The following is a 17,488-nucleotide window of genomic DNA, read 5'->3' on the forward strand; positions in this document are numbered from 1 at the left end:
CCAAACCTGGCTTCTTGCAGACTGTCTCCTGAGGCCAGGTCTGACTGCTCAGCAATGGTCAGGGCACTCAGACACAGTGTGGGACAATGTGTAAAGGATCATCCTTGACACAGCCCCGATGCCTGGTCCTCAGGACAATTCTGTTTGCAGTTGTGTTGTGACTTTACCTATTCTAGAGATGACATAGAACCCCCAACTGGGCCAGCTGGCTGTTAGCCTTTGGGATCAAAGATTCAGCTAGGTCTGTTAGCTGCACTAAGAGGCAGTGCTCTGCACTTTCTCCTTCAGGAATGGGGGAGCCCAAGAAGGAGCAATAAAGAGGGAGAAAGCCTCCCTTTGCCTGGGACTTTCTGTCCATGCCTGTTCCCATCAAAAAGTATTAGAGGTCTAAGAGCTTATTTATCCCAGGGCCAGGGAAACTCATATTCCTAGGTAAAGACCTAGGGCTGCTGCTGAGAGATGGTGACCTTGGAAGCTTTCCAGTCCAGCCTTCTCTGTTTGGAAATAAAGCCAGTGAGGCTAGATGAAAGTGACTTCTCACATGGATGATGCTAAATTATATGCAGCTGAATTGCTTCTTAGCGGTTTAGACTGCCTGAATCTCCACAGCATGACTTGAAAGGAGTTTTCAGAATTTCAGGTTACTGCAGGTGGCAATCCAGTTCTGACCACCTACTCTACTCCAGTCCCCAAATTTGTCACTGCATTACTTGGAAGTTTTCAGAGCTGTTGGGATCTTCTCCTAGCCTCTGTTCAATGCGCTCCCTCATTCAGTAAGGGGCTGCCACTCAGGGTCCTGAGAAAAGGGCCAAGCTTCCCTCCAGCTAAGGGGAGGGGTCCAAGGAAAAGAGTAAACTTTGCCACCACCTCCTCCAAGAAAAGAGAAAAAAGCACATGAGCACGGTGAGGGTCCTGTAAAGCAGAATACTTTATTGAGAGACATCAAGCTTTTATATATGTTGAGGAGGGTGGTAGGAGTATGCAACTGGTCACATAGACAGGATGATCAGAACAAATATGTTTTCTATAGATAAGGTCACAGCTTCACTACGCATTTGCCAGAAACTTCCTGTCCCCAGGTAACATTGAACTGTGATATGCATTGCAACAGCCTTCTCTACAAAGCAGACCAAAGGGTGTTACTCTCCCAACAATCTGCCTGCTGAGCCCAGGGATTAGTGTTACACTTCAAAGCAGACTAAAAGGGGCTTTTCTCACAACAAGAGCACCTTTGTGGCACCTGGAGACTTTGTGTGTGGTCAGTAACCAAAAAATCTCAAACCAGCTGCATTATTGAAACATGGGACCGAAGCATGCCTGCTGCAGGAGCCACGGGAGCAGAACCAATTCCTGAACACTCTCTGGAAAGAAACTCGGAGAATACCACCTGGACACAAACCACACCAGCCCAGACAACACTCACCAGTGGTAAACAGAGCATCTAAGTCAAAGGGAAAGAGGAGTAACACAGATATGACCATCAGAAGACAACCAACTCCGGGGATCCCAGTGACATCAGACCTTCAGAATCTGCCTAATTAGGAAAGCAGTCTTATCAATGCTCAACTATCTGAAGATGACTTTTTTTTTTTTGCTTTTTTGTGTCACACCTGGCGATGCACAGGGGTTACTCCTGGCTCTGCACTCAGGAATTACCCCTGGTGGTGCTCAGGGGACCATATGGGATGCTGGGAATCGAACCTGGGTCGGGCCGCGTGCAAGGCAAACGCCCTACCCGCTGTGCTATCTCTCCAGCCCCTGAAGATGACTTTTGAGCAAAGAATAAATAAAGCTGAAGAAGATTTGATGGGAAAAAAAAACCGAATCCAAATAAAAGTAATGGAACTTGGGGGCTGGAGCAATAGCACAGCGGGTAGGGCGTTTGCCTTGCACGTGGCCGACCCGGATTAAATTCCCAGCATCCCATATGGTCCCCTGAGCATTGCCAGGAGTAATTCCTGAGTGTCGAGCCAGGAGTAACCCCTGTGAATCACCAGGTATGACCCAAAAAAGAAAAAAAAATTTTAATTAAAAAATAAAATGAAATAATGGAAATTGAGGTCAGAGAGATAGTACAGTAGGTAGGTAGGGAGCACTTGGCCTTAAACACAGCCAACTTGGGTTTGATTCCTGGCATCCCATATGATACCCAAGCACTGCCAGAAGTGATTCCTGAATGCAGAGCCAGGAAAAATCCCTAAGCACTGCTGAGCATGGCACAAAAATGAACAAACAAAAAGTTAATGAACTTAAGAATGCAATTATAAGTCTTCAAAGTAGTATGGAGAAAGCTGAAAAGCAAATAAGTACAATTGAAGATACAGTAGACAAATAGAGCAAGAAGGAGGAGGAGGAGGAAGAGGAGGGCGGGGAAGGAATAGGAGGGAAGAAGAAAGAGAAGGAGGAGGAAGAGGAGAAGGAGGAGGAAGAAAAAAGAAGAAGATGAAGAAGAAGAAGAAGGAGGAGGAGGAGGAGGAGAAAGAAGAAGAAGAAGAAGAAGAAGAAGAAGAAGAAGAAGAAGAAGAAGAAGAAGAAGAAGAAGAAGAAGAAGAAGAAGAAGAAGAAGAAGAAGAAGAAGAAGAAGAAGAAGAAGAAGAAGAAGAAGAAAAGAAAATTTAAAAGGACAGAGATGAAGAGATTATATGTGAAATTATTAATAATGCCAAGAGGACAATTATAGAACTAGAGGAGAATCTCAAAAGAGGAAAGAAGAAGGACTAGACAAAGATGTAATTCTGGGGCATTTCCTCAGTATAAAGAGAGAGAGAGAGAGAGAGAGAGAGAGAGAGAGAGAGAGAGAGAGAGAGATATGGGAGAGCACAGATACAAGAAGTCCAAAAAGAACCAACCAGAATAAACCCAAACAAGACTGCACCAAGACACTTTGTAATTAAAAGGGCAAAATCCAAAGACAGAAAGGCTCCTGTCAGACTCAGAGTCAATCGTTGAATGACAATTATATAAGGTAATGGCAGACAGAAAAAGCAGGGACAGTCGTATTGGTTTTCAGAGCAAATAACATGAAAACTAAAGAAGTTGATAAAAGATAGGGTAGGACAATACATACTGATTAACAGTTCTTTAGTGACAAGGGCTTCACTCTCATCAACTTATGTGCACCAAATGAAGGGGCAGAAAAGTTTTCAAAGTTTAAGAGACCTGAGGAAATACATAAATGGCAGCACAGTTGGGGACTGTAATACTTACTCTCACTTTGTACAGATCAACCAGGCAAAACATCAATGAAAAAGCAAGAGTCTTAAAAGGATAACTTGATGAAGTGCATCTAATAAACATATTCAGGACCCTCCACCTCCCAAAATAAACTGAATACACACTTTTCTCCTTAGTACATGGTCCAGTCTTCAGGATAGATGACATGCTAGGACACAATTCCAACATTTACAAGATCACAAAAATAGAAAGAATTTATTTTCTTCCCAGACAGCAAAGCCAAAAAAGTAAACATAAATGATTAAAAGGAAGTGGCATAATGCTAAATAACAATTGAATCAAAGAGGAAATCAAATAAGAAGCCAAAAGATTCCTCAGAACAAATGAGAATGAAGACACCAACTACCAGAACCTAATGGACAAAACAAAAGTAATACTAAAAGGAAAGTTTATAGTTATTCAAGCACATACCACGAAAAAAAAAGACTGAAATCAACAAGAAACTGGAAAAAACAGTGAATTCCAAAGCAAGTGGAAGACAGACGCTAATAAAAAATTATAGCGAAAATCATGATACGAAAAACAAAAACAATAAAAAATTACAGGGGCTGGAGTGATAGCACAGTGAGTACATTTGACTTGCACACAACCAATCCAGATTTGATCTCTGGTATCCCATATGGTCCCCTGAGCATCGCCAGAAGTGACTCATGAATGCAGAGTCAGGGGTGTAGCTGTGTGGCCCCAAAACACAAACAAATATATACATACATATATCACTGTCACTGTCATCCCATTGCTCATCGATTTGTTTGAGCGGGTACCAATAACGTCTCTCATTGTGAGACTTATTGTTACTATTTTTGGCATATCCAATATACCACAGAGCTTGCCAGGCTCTGCTGTGCAGGCATGATACTTTTGATAGCTTGCCAGGCTCTCCGAGAGGGGCAGAGGAATTGAACATGGGTCAGCTGCATGAAAGGTGAACACCCTACCACTGTGCTATCGCTCCAGCCCACATACATACATATATATATATATATACATATATATATATATATATATATATATATACTGAAGTCAATGAAACCAGGAAACCCAATAAGAAAAGAGAAATAAAACCCAAATAGATAGAATCCCAGATGACAGGGGAGAAATCACAATAGAGATCTCAGAAATACTAAAAATCATACAGGTTATTACAAATATCTTTATGTCACCAAGCTTGAGTGCCTAAAATAAAAGAGAAAAATCATAGAGCCATACAAACTATTAATATCGGATCAAGAGGAAACCTGAATAGACTTATGTCAAGTAAAGAAATTGAAATAGTATAAAAATTCTTCCCAAGAATAAAAACCCATATCCAGATGGATTCACTAGTTAGTTTCACCAAAACTTCAAAGAAGACTTAGTGACCATACTCCTTAAGTTGTACCAAAATATTGAGGAAACAGGAATCCTCCCTAAGAGTGTCTATGAAGCCAACAAGTAACATACTGATACTTAAATAAAGAGATTCTAATTAAAAAGAAAATTATAGACCAATTTCCTTGATGAACATTAATGCAAAGATCGTCAAGAAAATCCTAGTGAACCAAGTCCAGCAATGTATCAAAAGGATTATGCATCATGACTAGTGGGGTTAATGCCAGGGATGCAAGGATACTTTAATATATGCAAGGATGCTTTAATCAATGTAGTACACCATATCAACAAAAAGAAATATAAAAATCATACGGTGATATCAATTGATGCAGAGAAGACTTTTTACAAGCGCTAATACCCATTCACGGTAAAAAATCTCCAAAAATAGAAGGAACATACCTCAAGACAAGTAATGGCTGTCTACAACAAACCAACAGCAAACATCATACTCAATGATGAAAAGCTGAAAGCCTTTCCCCTGAGATCAGGCACAAGACAAAATGTCCATTCCCATAACTTTTATTCAAGTAGTCCTCACCACAGAAATTAGAAAAGGAAAAGGTATCCAAGAGATGCAAATTGGAAATGAAGAAGTCTAACTATCACTATTTGCAGAGTGAATAGTATAGTATACAAGGTACTATACGTACCTTGAAAACCCAGAAACCTCTAAGAAATAATAAACAAAAAAAAAAGGGAAAGAAATAATGAACCCAATACAGTAAGGTAGCAGGTTACAAAATTAATACACAAAAATACGTAGCATTCCTGTACACAACTAATAAATTATAAGAAAAAGAAAATTTAAAAAGGCTATCCCTTTCAAAATAGTGCCCAAAACATTAAATACCTAGGAATCAACTTTCAAAGAGGGTGAAAGACTTATACAATGAAAAGTATAAACCAATGCGAAGAGAAATAAAGAGGACAGCAGGAAATGGAAAGACATTCCTTGTTCATAGATTGGAAGAATCAATATTATCAACATAACTACCTACCCAAATATTATCCATATTCATTGCAATACCAATTAAAGTTCCAATGTAGTTTTTCAAGGATTTGGAACAAACTCTACTAAAATTTGCACGGGACCATAAAACACCCCAAATATTCAAAGCAATCTTAAGAAGTAAAAGAAATGAGAAGAAGCATTGCATTTCCCAACCTTCAACTATACTACAGAGTTATTATAATAAAAACGGCATGGTACTAGAATGATGATAGCAGACCAATGGAACAGAACTGAGAATTCTGAGTTAATCCCCCAGATTTATAAGCAGTTAATCTATGACAAAGGAGCTAAGTATATGAAGTGAAGCAAAGAAAATCTCTTCAACAAGTAGTGCTGGGAAAACTGAATAGTCATATGTTTTAAAATATGCAATAAAATTGTACCTCACACCACTCACAAAAGTAAACTCAAAGTGCATTAAAGACCTTGAAATTAGAAGCTAGTACAACAGTACAGCAAGTAGAGGGATTCCCATGCACATGGCCAAGTCAGGTTCAATCATTGGCACCATATATGGGCCCCCATGTTCCACCAGGAGTATTCCCTGACTGAGCACTGCCTTGTGTGGTCCAAAAACAAACGAACAAAAAAGACCTCTAAAATTTGTGTGGAACCATAAGAGTAGGACAGAATCTATAAAATATATTGAAGAAAAACATCAGCAGAATTCTCTAGGAACTTAATTGCAGAGACATTGATTCAATAAGATGACCATGGATGCAACAACAACAACACCAAAATAAATGGGACTACAAACAATTAAAAAGCTTCTGCACAACAATAGAAACTCAAGCTGTATGGCATCTATCCACAAAGCACAGAAACATTAATTTTGCAGGAAACATACACACATATATTTATCACAGCGGCCGTGATATGGAAACAATCCCATTGCCTAACTATGAATGAGGGGCCCAAAGAGTTGGAATTGAATACTAAAGAGCTCTAAGAAAGAACAAAACCATGCAATAAGCCACAACATGAATGGAACTACAGGACATCATGCTGAGTTAAGTCAGAAGAATAAATACAGAATGAACTCTCTTATATGTGGGACTGAAAGATACAGAGAAAGATAGCAACTAAGGCCAAAGGCAACACAATAAGTGGACTGATCCACAAAACTGAGTTTGGGGTGAGGTTGAAAGGAACACTGGGCAGAAGGAGAGGGACAGATATAGAATGACTGCATTCATTTGTGGAATATAAAATATACATAGTAGAAGACTGATATCTATGGCCAGGGAAAACAGGTTAGGAGGACTGGTCAGTTGTTGGAACTAACCACAAGTGTTTGTAGGGCTGAAGGTAGGTTAGATAGAGGAGAGACCAGTATGACAATAATAGCTGGGAATGATCACACTGGACAAGATCTGAGAGGTAAAAGTGGTTAAAGGGATATTTTTAATAACCTTTCAGTATCAATATTGCAAATCACAATGCCCAAAAGGAGGGGGGGGGAAGAGAGAGAGAGAGAGAGAGAGAGAGAGGGAGAAGAAATGCACCTGCCATAGAGGCAGGAAGTGCGTGGGGGGGGTGGGAGGGAACCTGGGGACACTGCTGGGGAATATACACTGGTGGAGGGATAGGTGTTGGAATACTGTATGACAGAAACCAAATCATGAACAGCTTTGTAAGAGTCTATCTCACAGTGATACAATTAAAAAAGGAAAGAAAAGATGGGGCTGGAGTGATAGCACAGCGGGTAGGGCGTTTGCCTTGCACGCGGCCGACCCGGGTTCGAATCCCAGCATCCCATATGGTCCCCTGAGCACCGCCAGGGGTAATTCCTGAGTGCATGAGCCAGGAATAACCCCTGTGCATCGCCGGGTGTGACCCAAAAAGCAAAAAAAAAAAAAAAAAAAAAAAGGAAAGAAAAGAAAAGAAAGGGGCGCTGGGAACCCTGGATGGTGGTGGTGGTGGGGGGGTGTTGAATAACATTGGGTTGTCCTTACTCCTTCTGCAGGGAGCTTAGGTTTATTGAGTTACTCCCACAACAGTGCCCTTGAAGCTCACCAATTCAATCAAACACTAATAATCCTATATTGCCTTTCTTTTTCCTCTATATCACTTGCATGGTTTATTTATTTTTTTCTTTTCTTTTATTTTATTAAATCACCGTGTGGAAGATTACAATGCTTTCGGGCTTAGGTCTCAGTTATACAATGCTGAAACAACCATCCCTTCACCAGTGCCCATATACCACCACCAAAAAAAAAAAAAAAAAACCACACAGTACACCTCCCATCCCGCCCCCCCACCCCCTACCTTGTAACTGATAAGTTTCATTTTACATTCTGTTTACTTTGGTTACATTCAATATTTCAACCCAAACCTCACTATTGTTGTTAGGAGTACCCCACTAGATTCAGACCTACTGTGAAGACAAATAAGGTTTTGAATTTCTGTACTTTAACAAGAAGTCCAGGGAGATTTCTTCCAGATATTAGATAATTGTAGGCTTGAAAACCCAATCTGTGGTCGTCTTAATATGGCGGCCACCGCGCCCTTCATCCCCGGAGAGAAAGAGGCGAGAGAGAGAAATACCTTTCCCCTCCTGGGCGGGCACGGGGCCGAGGCTTAGTTCTCAGGCTGGAGACATTCTGCGAGGAGTTGCCCACGCCGAAAGAGGTTTTGCTGGGTCTGGATTCACGCTTGTGCAGCTGCGGAGAGGCCGCACATGCATGCGGCCCCCAGGATCACATCTCGGCAGTGGGAGGGGCCGGTGCCTCCCACCTTCCCAAGAGCACCCTCGTGTCCTTTTGCTGCAGTTTTTGTCGTAAATCCCATCTGTGGTCGTCTTAATATGGCGGCCACCGCACTTGCATGGTTTAGCAATGTCCTTTTTGTATAGACACAGGAAGACAGTTCATGCTAAGCTTTGTAACATGGGAGTTAATTGATTCCAAATAATATTTACTCCTCGGCATCCATCAGATTTACTTGACTTAGGCCTCAGTTGTCCTTACTTCCTAACACCCCCCCCCCAAAAGGAGGGTCCCAATAAAGGCACTGGATGGACCCAGGGCAAGGTGTAAGCTACCCTGGCATCGAAAGGGGACAGCTAAGCACCGTAAATGTAATATGTTAAGAGCACGGTCATGGGACAAATCCTGTCATGACCCAAAAAGAAGTAACTGAATAATGACCCTGCTGGGCTTAGGAAAGACTAACCTGGCCTGAGGATTGTGGGATCCCTTGATTTCTGGGATATATAGCAAGATGTCCCCAGGAAGAGCCACCCTTTAAGCTTAATATATCTCTTATATGTTCATACAAAATGACTAGAAATATTATGAGAAGTGAATTTACTGATTGTTTAAATGGATTACTAGCTGAGGAAAGGAGAAAGCAATACACCCTGGATGGAATCCCACCCTTGAGCGGATCTCCTAGTATTCTAGAGTGCTGAACTCCCAGATAAGATTTTGTCTCTGAGTTAACCTCCTAGAACTTCCCCTTAAGGAGTGGTTTTACCTCTGTTGTTATGACAATGTTCACCCCACCTATGTGTACCCCACCCTCCTTGATTTCTATATAACTATGCTGTAAGAGTAAGAGGGGTAGAGGGCTTTGAGGTCTAAGAGTAGGAATATGATAAGGAAGACAAGGAGGATGAGAACAAGGATCAGAGAACTATGATGACTGGGACTATGACCAAAATGATTACTATTATGCTGTAAGGGAGAAATCAGATTATGCTGAGGAGAGAAATAAACTGACTACTGGCCAGCCTGGGGCCGTATTTCTCTGTTCCCCGGTCCTTTGCCCGTAGTCCTTCACCATGGGCCGGCTAGGGGAACGGTTCTCGGCCACTGTGTGTGCCGCACTTTCCTTTGAAACTCACAGAGGCAGATATATTGGGAGTTTGTGGTGCTGGAATTGTAATCATAGGGAAACCATACCATGATTTGGGATATTACAGACTCAGAAAATGTTAAGGCTCCTAATCCGGTGCTCCTCCATTAGGCTCAGATGATTACAATATTTTAGTTGCAAACCTGCCTCACCTCGCTAGCACCCCAGAAAGGTGCAGGTAAGGCCCGGGATAGGGATGTCGGAGGAGAGGTGTCGATGGGGACAAGGGGAGGGCCTCAAAGAGGGGGCAGAGTAAGGGGAGCGGGCTCTTTAAGAGGGCGGGGCCGGCCCCGGCACCCCGCCCCGCGGGCGGCGCAGGCGCAGCGGGCTCCCGGAAGCGGCGCTGCGGGCGGCCCGGCGGCAGGGCCGGGCGCGGGCCCCGCAGTCCCCTCCGCGGCCCGGCAGCACCATCTGGAGGGGCGGGAGCGCGCGGCCGGTGGGCGGCCTGGAGGAGCAGGGGGGCGTGCGGCCGGCCGTGCAGGAGCTGGGCGGCGGCAGCGCGGCCGTGCAGGAGCAGGGCGGCGGCAGCGCGGCCGTGCAGGAGCGTGGGGAGGCGCACGCGGCCGAGCAGGAGCGCGGGGAGCCGCGGGCGGCGGGCCCGGGGGCCGCGGCGCGCGCTGACCGGCGCCCGCTGCTGGCCAGCGCCCGGCCCGCGGGGCCGCGGGGGCCGGCGGGGGTGCAGGAAGCGAACTGGCTGCCGGGGGTGCAGGAGGGGCAGGCGGTGTGGGCCGTCCAGGAGACCTCCCCGGACGGGAAGGTGTCCCGGGAGGGAGAGCGCCCGACCGAGGGCCGCGGCGTCCGGAGGCGCCGGCGCCGCCGCCGCTGGTGACCGCGGGCAGGTAAGGACAGGCGGGGCGCGGAGCCTCCCCAACACGCAGCCCCCTGAGCGGCCCGCGGGCAGGGTCGCCTGGGGGTCTCGGGCCGCGCCCGCCGCGCCTTCCTGCTCCGTGTCGGACCGGACCGGGCTGGGCCGAGGCGCGCGGTGGACGGCAGAGTCCCGTCCTCACGGGCCACTGGCGCTGTCAGCGCTCGTGCTACCGAGCCGGGGCCGGGTGTCGCGGACCCCGCCCTGCTAGGTGGGCGCGCCGATCCCCGCTGCCCGTAATCGGCCGCCCTGCGCTTGCATCCTGGCGGTCGGCAGCTGCTCTGGGCCGCTGGGAGTGGACAGAGTCGCCTGGGCACTTGTGCGGGGAGGACGCTCGGCGCCGCCCCTCACGCGTCCTGTCCGCGCGCGGCGGGCTGGAGGCGGAGACTGCCAGCCCAGGGTCCGCGCCACCGCCCTGGCTTTTGGGCCAGCACTCCCGCTGGAAAATCTGGGCTTTCCTTGCATGAAAGGACCATTTCAGGTGTGAAGGCTTCGTTTCAGTACATGCCCTGTGGGCCAGGCCGAGCCCTACGCGGTCCACTGGTCAGCCACCTCCCTGAAACCCCGGTCGTGTGCTGGGCAGGAGGCGTCGGGGACCCGGACCTCCCCTCCTGGGCTCCGAGCTCCAGGCCTCCGCATCTTTGCTTCTTTGAGAACAGCCTTACGGATGCAAATAGTAAAACAAATGGGTTAAAAACAAGCAGTGATTGAACAAATAGCAGTACTCCTACATTATTTAAAAAAAAATAAGCAGTGATTTTTAATCTCTATATATCCACAATGGACTGGAGCAATAGCACAGCAGGTAGGGTGTTTGCCTTGCATGCGGCCGACCTGGGTTCAATTCCTCCTCTTGGAGAGCCAGGCAACATAGGGAGAATCCCGCCCCAACGCAGAGTCTGGCAAGCTACCTTGGCATATTGGATATGCCAAAAACAGTAACAACAAGTCTCATAATGGAGACGTTACTGGTGCCCGCTGGAGCAAATCTATGAACAACGGAAGACAGTGCTATATCCACAAGGCTACAATTACATTAAAAATAATACATCACAATGTTTGCAGTCCTCTGAAATTTTTTTTTCTCCATGCCTCTGTTCCATCTCTCCTTTACCCTCCCCCTTCAGGCCTGAGCCATGATTTCTGTGTTACCTAGAGTAGTATGTCAATAGAATCATACAGCATGTTCTCTTTCTTTTACTCCCATCTTTTTTCACCGACTGCAATTATTTTGAGATTCATCTGTGTTGTTGCATGAGCCAATAGCTGATAATTCTCCTGGGTAAATTCTTAGGCCTGGAAAGGTTGGATCATAGGGCAGGTGATTATTTAACATTTAAGAAATTGCCAGATGTTTCCAAAGGTTGTACCATTTTTTGTGCCCACCAAGTGTATGGATGTTCCAGTTCAGTATTCAGTCAAATCTATCTCATTAATTTGAGACATTCTAAAAGGTCTGTGGTGGTAGCTCATTGTGGTTTCAGTTTGTATTTTCCTAATGACTAATGTTACCAAGCATCTTTTTATGTGCTTATTTGCCATCTGTACATCTGGTGAAGTGACTGTTGGGAATGTTTTCCCATTTTTAAAGTGTGTGATAGTTTTTTCATATTGAGTTTTGCGAGCTCTTTATTCCAGATCAAAACCTTTTAACCAGATATGTGATTTGCAAATGTGCCAGTCTCCGGCTTGCCTTTTAATTCTCTTAAACTGTGACTAGTGAACATCAGTTTATCCATTTTTTTCTTTTTATGGATTGTGTTTTTGGTGTCTTGGTTACTAAGTCTTTAACCTAATTCATGTTTTCTTCAGAACTTCATCATAGTTTGAGTTTTATATTATGTTTCCAGTTCATTTAGGATTAATTTCTTTTCTATGGTACAAGGTATGAATTGAAGGGTTTTGTTTGTTTGTTTGTTTATATTTTTGTTTTTCTGCTGCTGTGGTGCTGGGGATTGACTCCAGTGCCTTACACAGAGGAACAAGTGCTCTGCTGCCAGCCTGAGATTCAGTTTTTTTGAATGTGGAGAGCCAGTTTCTCCAGAACCATTGGTTGAAAAGACTCTTGGCTCTTATGGAATTGCCCTTTTATCTTTGTTGAATTCAGTTATCCATGTGTGTGACATGTTGGGGGCAAGGGAGGGACACCCTGTAATACTGGGGCCCATGAGGGCTCTATCCAGAGTTGGTGGGAGGCCTGTGGTCCTGAGGATGCCAGGCAGGGCCTGAGCTTCGTGCTCTCCCCTCTGCCCCAGCTATTGTGATGAGTGAGTCTGCTTCTGGACTCATGTTTCATTGAATATTTCTGTCTTTATCCCAGTAGCACACTATTTTTTTTATTACTGTAGATTTATAGCATATCTCAAAGTGAGGTAAGATCTTGAACTTTATTTTTTTTTCACAATTCCTTTAACTATAAAACTATTTGTATCTCCATGTGCATTTTAGAATCAGCTTATCAATTTCTACCATAAAAACATTATTGTTAGTATTGTATTGATTCTATTAATCAATTTGGGGAGAATTGACATTTATTAGTATTGAACATCTGATGCATATAAAAACAATTCAAGTATTTAGATTTTTAAAAATATTATAGCAGTATTTTGTAGATTTTAGTGAGCAGATATTTCATGTGAAATTATTTTTGATGGTATTATATATTATATGTTTGGTGCTATTTAAATGGCATTATATATATATGAAATTATACAAGTGGCTATCATCTGTTTGATGCTGCTGTAAATGGTATTTTCTTTTTTTTTTTAATTTTTATTGAATCACCATGTGGAAAGTTACAAAGTTCTCAGGCTTATGTCTCAGTTATACAATATTCAAACACCCATCCCTTCACCAGTGCCCATATTCCACCACCAAAATCCCCAATATACCCCCTTCCCCGACCCCCCACCCCCAACTGTATAACTGATGAATTTCACTTCATTTTCTCTTTACCTTGATTACGTTCCATATTTCAGCACAAAACTCACTATTGTTGTTGGAGTTTCCCCCCAAGAAAGACAGCCCTACTACCAAGGAAGCATTTGATGATTAGTTTTCCATTGCTGAAAATGAAGAGATATGTAGCCCCACTGCTCCAAGTACATAACTCTTTTTTTCCCTTTTTCCTTTTCCTTTTCCCCCCCCCATCCCCCTTCCCGCGCCTCATAGTATGGTGGATGCCATGCTGCGTTTCTCCCTCAAAATGGGAAACAACCGGGAAAGAGGGATATTTCCTCTTCTCGGCCAGCATGGGGCTGTTGCTTAGTTCACAGTCCAGAGAAATGGCTGCTACTTTAATAACCTTCAGTATTTCAACAAAAACTCACTGTTATTATTTGGAGTTTCCCCCTCAAGTCAGACCTGTTAAAAAGGAACCGTTTCACATTGCTGACAATTAAGAGATGTTAAGTTGTGTGGATGCGGCAGCATCCGAGCGGTTTTGGATTTCTGCATTAAGTCCAGGGAAAATTCTGCCAGAAATTGCATAGCCCAACTCACAGTCCCAGTGCATTGCTGTAAGAAGCTGCGCAGGATGCCCAAATGTGTTAGGTCTCTGGGATCAAAGTCTTTAGGCGCAGAGGGTCTGGTTCACTCTCAGCAGCTCCAAATTTATCTGGGCCGAGGGCGTGCCAGTTACACCCTCTTCCCATGATTCCCTAGGAGCCCCAAGTGTAAAAACCGTATACCTCTGGGTTAGGAGTCTTAGAAGATGGCTCCTGCCATGTGGATGTTGCTGCCGCCGCCAGTAAATGGTATTTTCATTATCAGTCGTTTCTTGTTTTGATTTGGTGTTGGGTCACAACTGGCAGTTCTCAGGGCTTACTCCTAGCTCTGCACTTAGGAATTTCTCCTGGCCATGCTCAGGGAATCATATAGGATACTCGGGATCAAACCCAGGTTGGTCGAATGCAATGCAAATACCCTATCCATTGTACTGTCTCTTCAGCCCGCATTATCAGCTTTTTAAATTAAAAGATCAGTTGTTTTGGCTGGAGATGTTCTCTCTCTCTCTCTCTCTCTCTCTCTCTCTCTCTCTCTCTCTCTCTCTCTTTGTTTTCTTTTTTTATTTTTCCTTGCCTGGAGCTGTTTTGTGCACTTGCCTTGCATGCGACTGTGGTGGCTGTGACCCTGGTTCTAATCCTGGCATTGCATTTCGCCCTGTGAACAGCAGCAGGGCCACTCCTTAGCAAGATCCCTCAGCCCCTCAAAGAAAACCTTCATAAAAGACCAGCTGTGGCAAAACATGCATAACCAAAGAATCTGCCATTTGACCCTGTCTTAAGTCTGCGGTAGGGACATGTGAGCACTTTATTACTGTCATTTCTAGTTCTTTCGTCGTGCAGACCTCTGTACCCATTCAACAACGATTCTTCCTGCCAGCCTAGCAGCCACATGCTGTGCTCAGCTAATATAGACCTGACTGCTCTGGCATTCAGTAAGAGTAGTAGTATGCTTTTCCTTTCTTAAGAACACACTGTTACTGTTTATTACCATTGTCCTGTGCTGGGGTTTGATCCTAGATCTGATATACACCAGGTAGATGCTGTCTCCCACTGAACTGTATTAGTGGCCCCCTTTCATTTAATCACTTCCCATTTCTCTAACAATTTTTCTTTTTGTTCTTTTGTGGTGTAGAGAATCAAACTCGGGGTCTCACACGTGCAAGGCAGTTGCCCTACTGCTGGTATTCCTGACCTTGCTAATTTTTGTTTTCTTCTGTTATTATTAATTATTGTTTGCAGTCATTATTCCACTTTTATTTATACTTAATTATTATTTGCAGTGTCTGGACTTGAACCCAGGGCCTCACACATGCAAGGCAGGCACTTCACCAGAGAGCCACACCCCCAGGCTCTTCTTCTATTATTATTTTTTGTTTTCGGGCCACACCTGGTGATGCTCAGGGGTAGCTCCTGGCTCTGCACTCAGGAATTACTCCCAGCAGTGCTCAGGGGACAATATGGGGTGCTGAGAATCTAACCCTGGTCAGTCACATGCAGAGCAAGTGCCCTACCCACTGTACTGTTGTTTCATCCCTATTATTTATTTTTTTTAACTCTACCCCAACCCCCACTCCCACTTAGCTTTATTATAGTTGGTGTTACCGCACGTGCCTGTTTTGCACATGTGATCGGTGTGCGTGGTGCTCATAGTTAAGGCACACAGGTTATAGTTGTGGTTCTTTCTGGGGTCACTGTGGTTCTTGGTGGGGTCATTATGGTGCTCACACATATCACCAGGGCGCACACTTCCTGGCCAGGGACTTGCACATCTTTTCAGTTGAAGTAGACTCTGGGGCTGTTCCTCTTTTTGTTCACAAACATCTGACTTGGTATCGCTGGAAATTACTGTGGTAATAGGCATGGCAGACAGCGGAAGGATCAGGATCAATTCAGCACGTGTGGGATATCAGGGGTTTGAACTTATGTCTTACAAAACTGAACACCTAAGTCCCTATTCTTTTCTCTGGGCCCAGTTTGTCTTTTCTGTGACTAGCTTATTTCACTTAGCATAGTGTATTCATGTTATAGCATGCCAGGTTTTTTGTTGTTGTTTGTTTTGTGGCCACGCTGGCAGTGCTCAGGGTTTACTTCTAACTCTGGAGCCAGGGGTCGTTCCTGATAGCACTCAGGGGATCATATGCAGTGCCAGGGATTGGACCCTCATCAGCTGTGTGCAAGGCTTACTTAGACTCTGACTCCCAGAATTTTATCGTAATATTGAATGAAGAGTATATATTTTGTTTATGCCTCAGTAAGCAGTTGATGTTTACCTTTGGGCAGTTGTCAATACTTCATTATTAATTTTCACATTCCAGTTGTTTGTTGCAATGTAATTTGTGTGTGTGTGTGTGTTTGTGTGTGTGTAAGGTATAGCAAACTGCCATGACTTGCTTATACCACAAGTTCGTTGTTCTGTGTGTGTGTGCTGTGTGTGTGTGTTTGCTTAGTTTTCCATGTACCTTCCCATGATTTCAAATCCTCTGTAAGCTGGGAGAGTTCCTCACACTGTCCATTTGGCTGGGTCTTCTCTCAGATGCATCTTTCTGAAGAGCTGTTCAGACTTGTGCCCTGAAGCATCTGAGTTGACCTTCCTGCTAGCCATCCTGGGCATTTCCTTCACTGCCAGGTCTCCTGACTCCCCACCCTCCCTTTTCTTGGTTCACTGTCATTCTGGGAGCCTATCCTACAGAGACTCCCTGCAACAGGAGGATGTGCGCGCCAGCCTGGTACTCAAGAGCTGAGGAAAGCATTGAGGTTAACCTGAAGTTGCTTTGCTCTGGAATCTTGAGGACACTGGACCATTGCCTTTCGGGTTCTGGAGTTAATGACTCATGTCACTCGGATCCCTTGTGGAGCCTGTGCTGGTTATTTCTGGCCCAGGGATTGGTGGAATCTTCTGTTTTCTATCTCTAATATTCTATTCCATAATAATTCCTTATTGCTTGATGAGTCTTTTTTCCTGTTATATAGTCAGTAAGCTTTTTAAAAATGGTATCTCCATCGTTTAATTCATTTTTAATTATAACACTGTGATTTGCCAAGTTTCCCATGATATAGTTCCTTGGAGTGATAGCACAGCAGTTGCGCGTTCACCTTTCATGTGGCCGACCCGAGTTCGATTCCTCCGCCCCTCTCGGAGAGCCTGGCAAGCTACCAAGAGTATCAAGCCTGCACAGCAGAGCCTGATAAGCTACCCGTACGTATTGGATATGCCAAAAACAGTAACAATAAGTCTCTCAATGAGAGACGTTACTGGTGCCTGCTCGAACAAATCGATGAGCAACGGGATGACAGTCACTAAATATTCCAACACCAATCTCACCACCAGTGTGGCCTTCTCTCCACCAGTGTTCCCAGCTCCCCCACGACCACTTAGTCTGCCCAAGCACAAATAAATTTCCTTCATATTGTTTGTTACAACACAAAGGCAAATGGAATTATCAAAATGCGGATCCATAAAAGTCAGTTTGTGATAACTGTTACATCTTACAGTGGTGTTATTGAAGTCATTGTCTTCAATTGACTGTCTACAATTGACTGGGCTGACTGGGCTGGTTGGTGCTACTTGAGTCTTCTGTTATTTTCACGCATTGAGCTTGAAGTTCTTCAACACAGCTTTCCCATACACTTGCTATGACCCCA

General features: G+C 44.5%; 1 protein-coding gene across 1 annotated transcript in view; it reads left to right on the forward strand.

Moving 5' to 3' along the window:
* The first annotated feature begins 10,156 nt into the window (after positions 1-10,156).
* Positions 10,157-17,488, forward strand: part of TNK2 (tyrosine kinase non receptor 2) — a 38,401-nt gene continuing 31,069 nt past the window's right edge. The window contains exon 1 of the mRNA XM_055125183.1: positions 10,157-10,314. The gene's annotated coding sequence lies outside the window, so the exon portion shown is untranslated. The remainder of the gene's footprint in view (positions 10,315-17,488) is intronic.

Source organism: Sorex araneus, chromosome 2, assembly GCF_027595985.1.
Source record: "Sorex araneus isolate mSorAra2 chromosome 2, mSorAra2.pri, whole genome shotgun sequence".
NCBI classification, from domain to species: domain Eukaryota; kingdom Metazoa; phylum Chordata; class Mammalia; order Eulipotyphla; family Soricidae; genus Sorex; species Sorex araneus.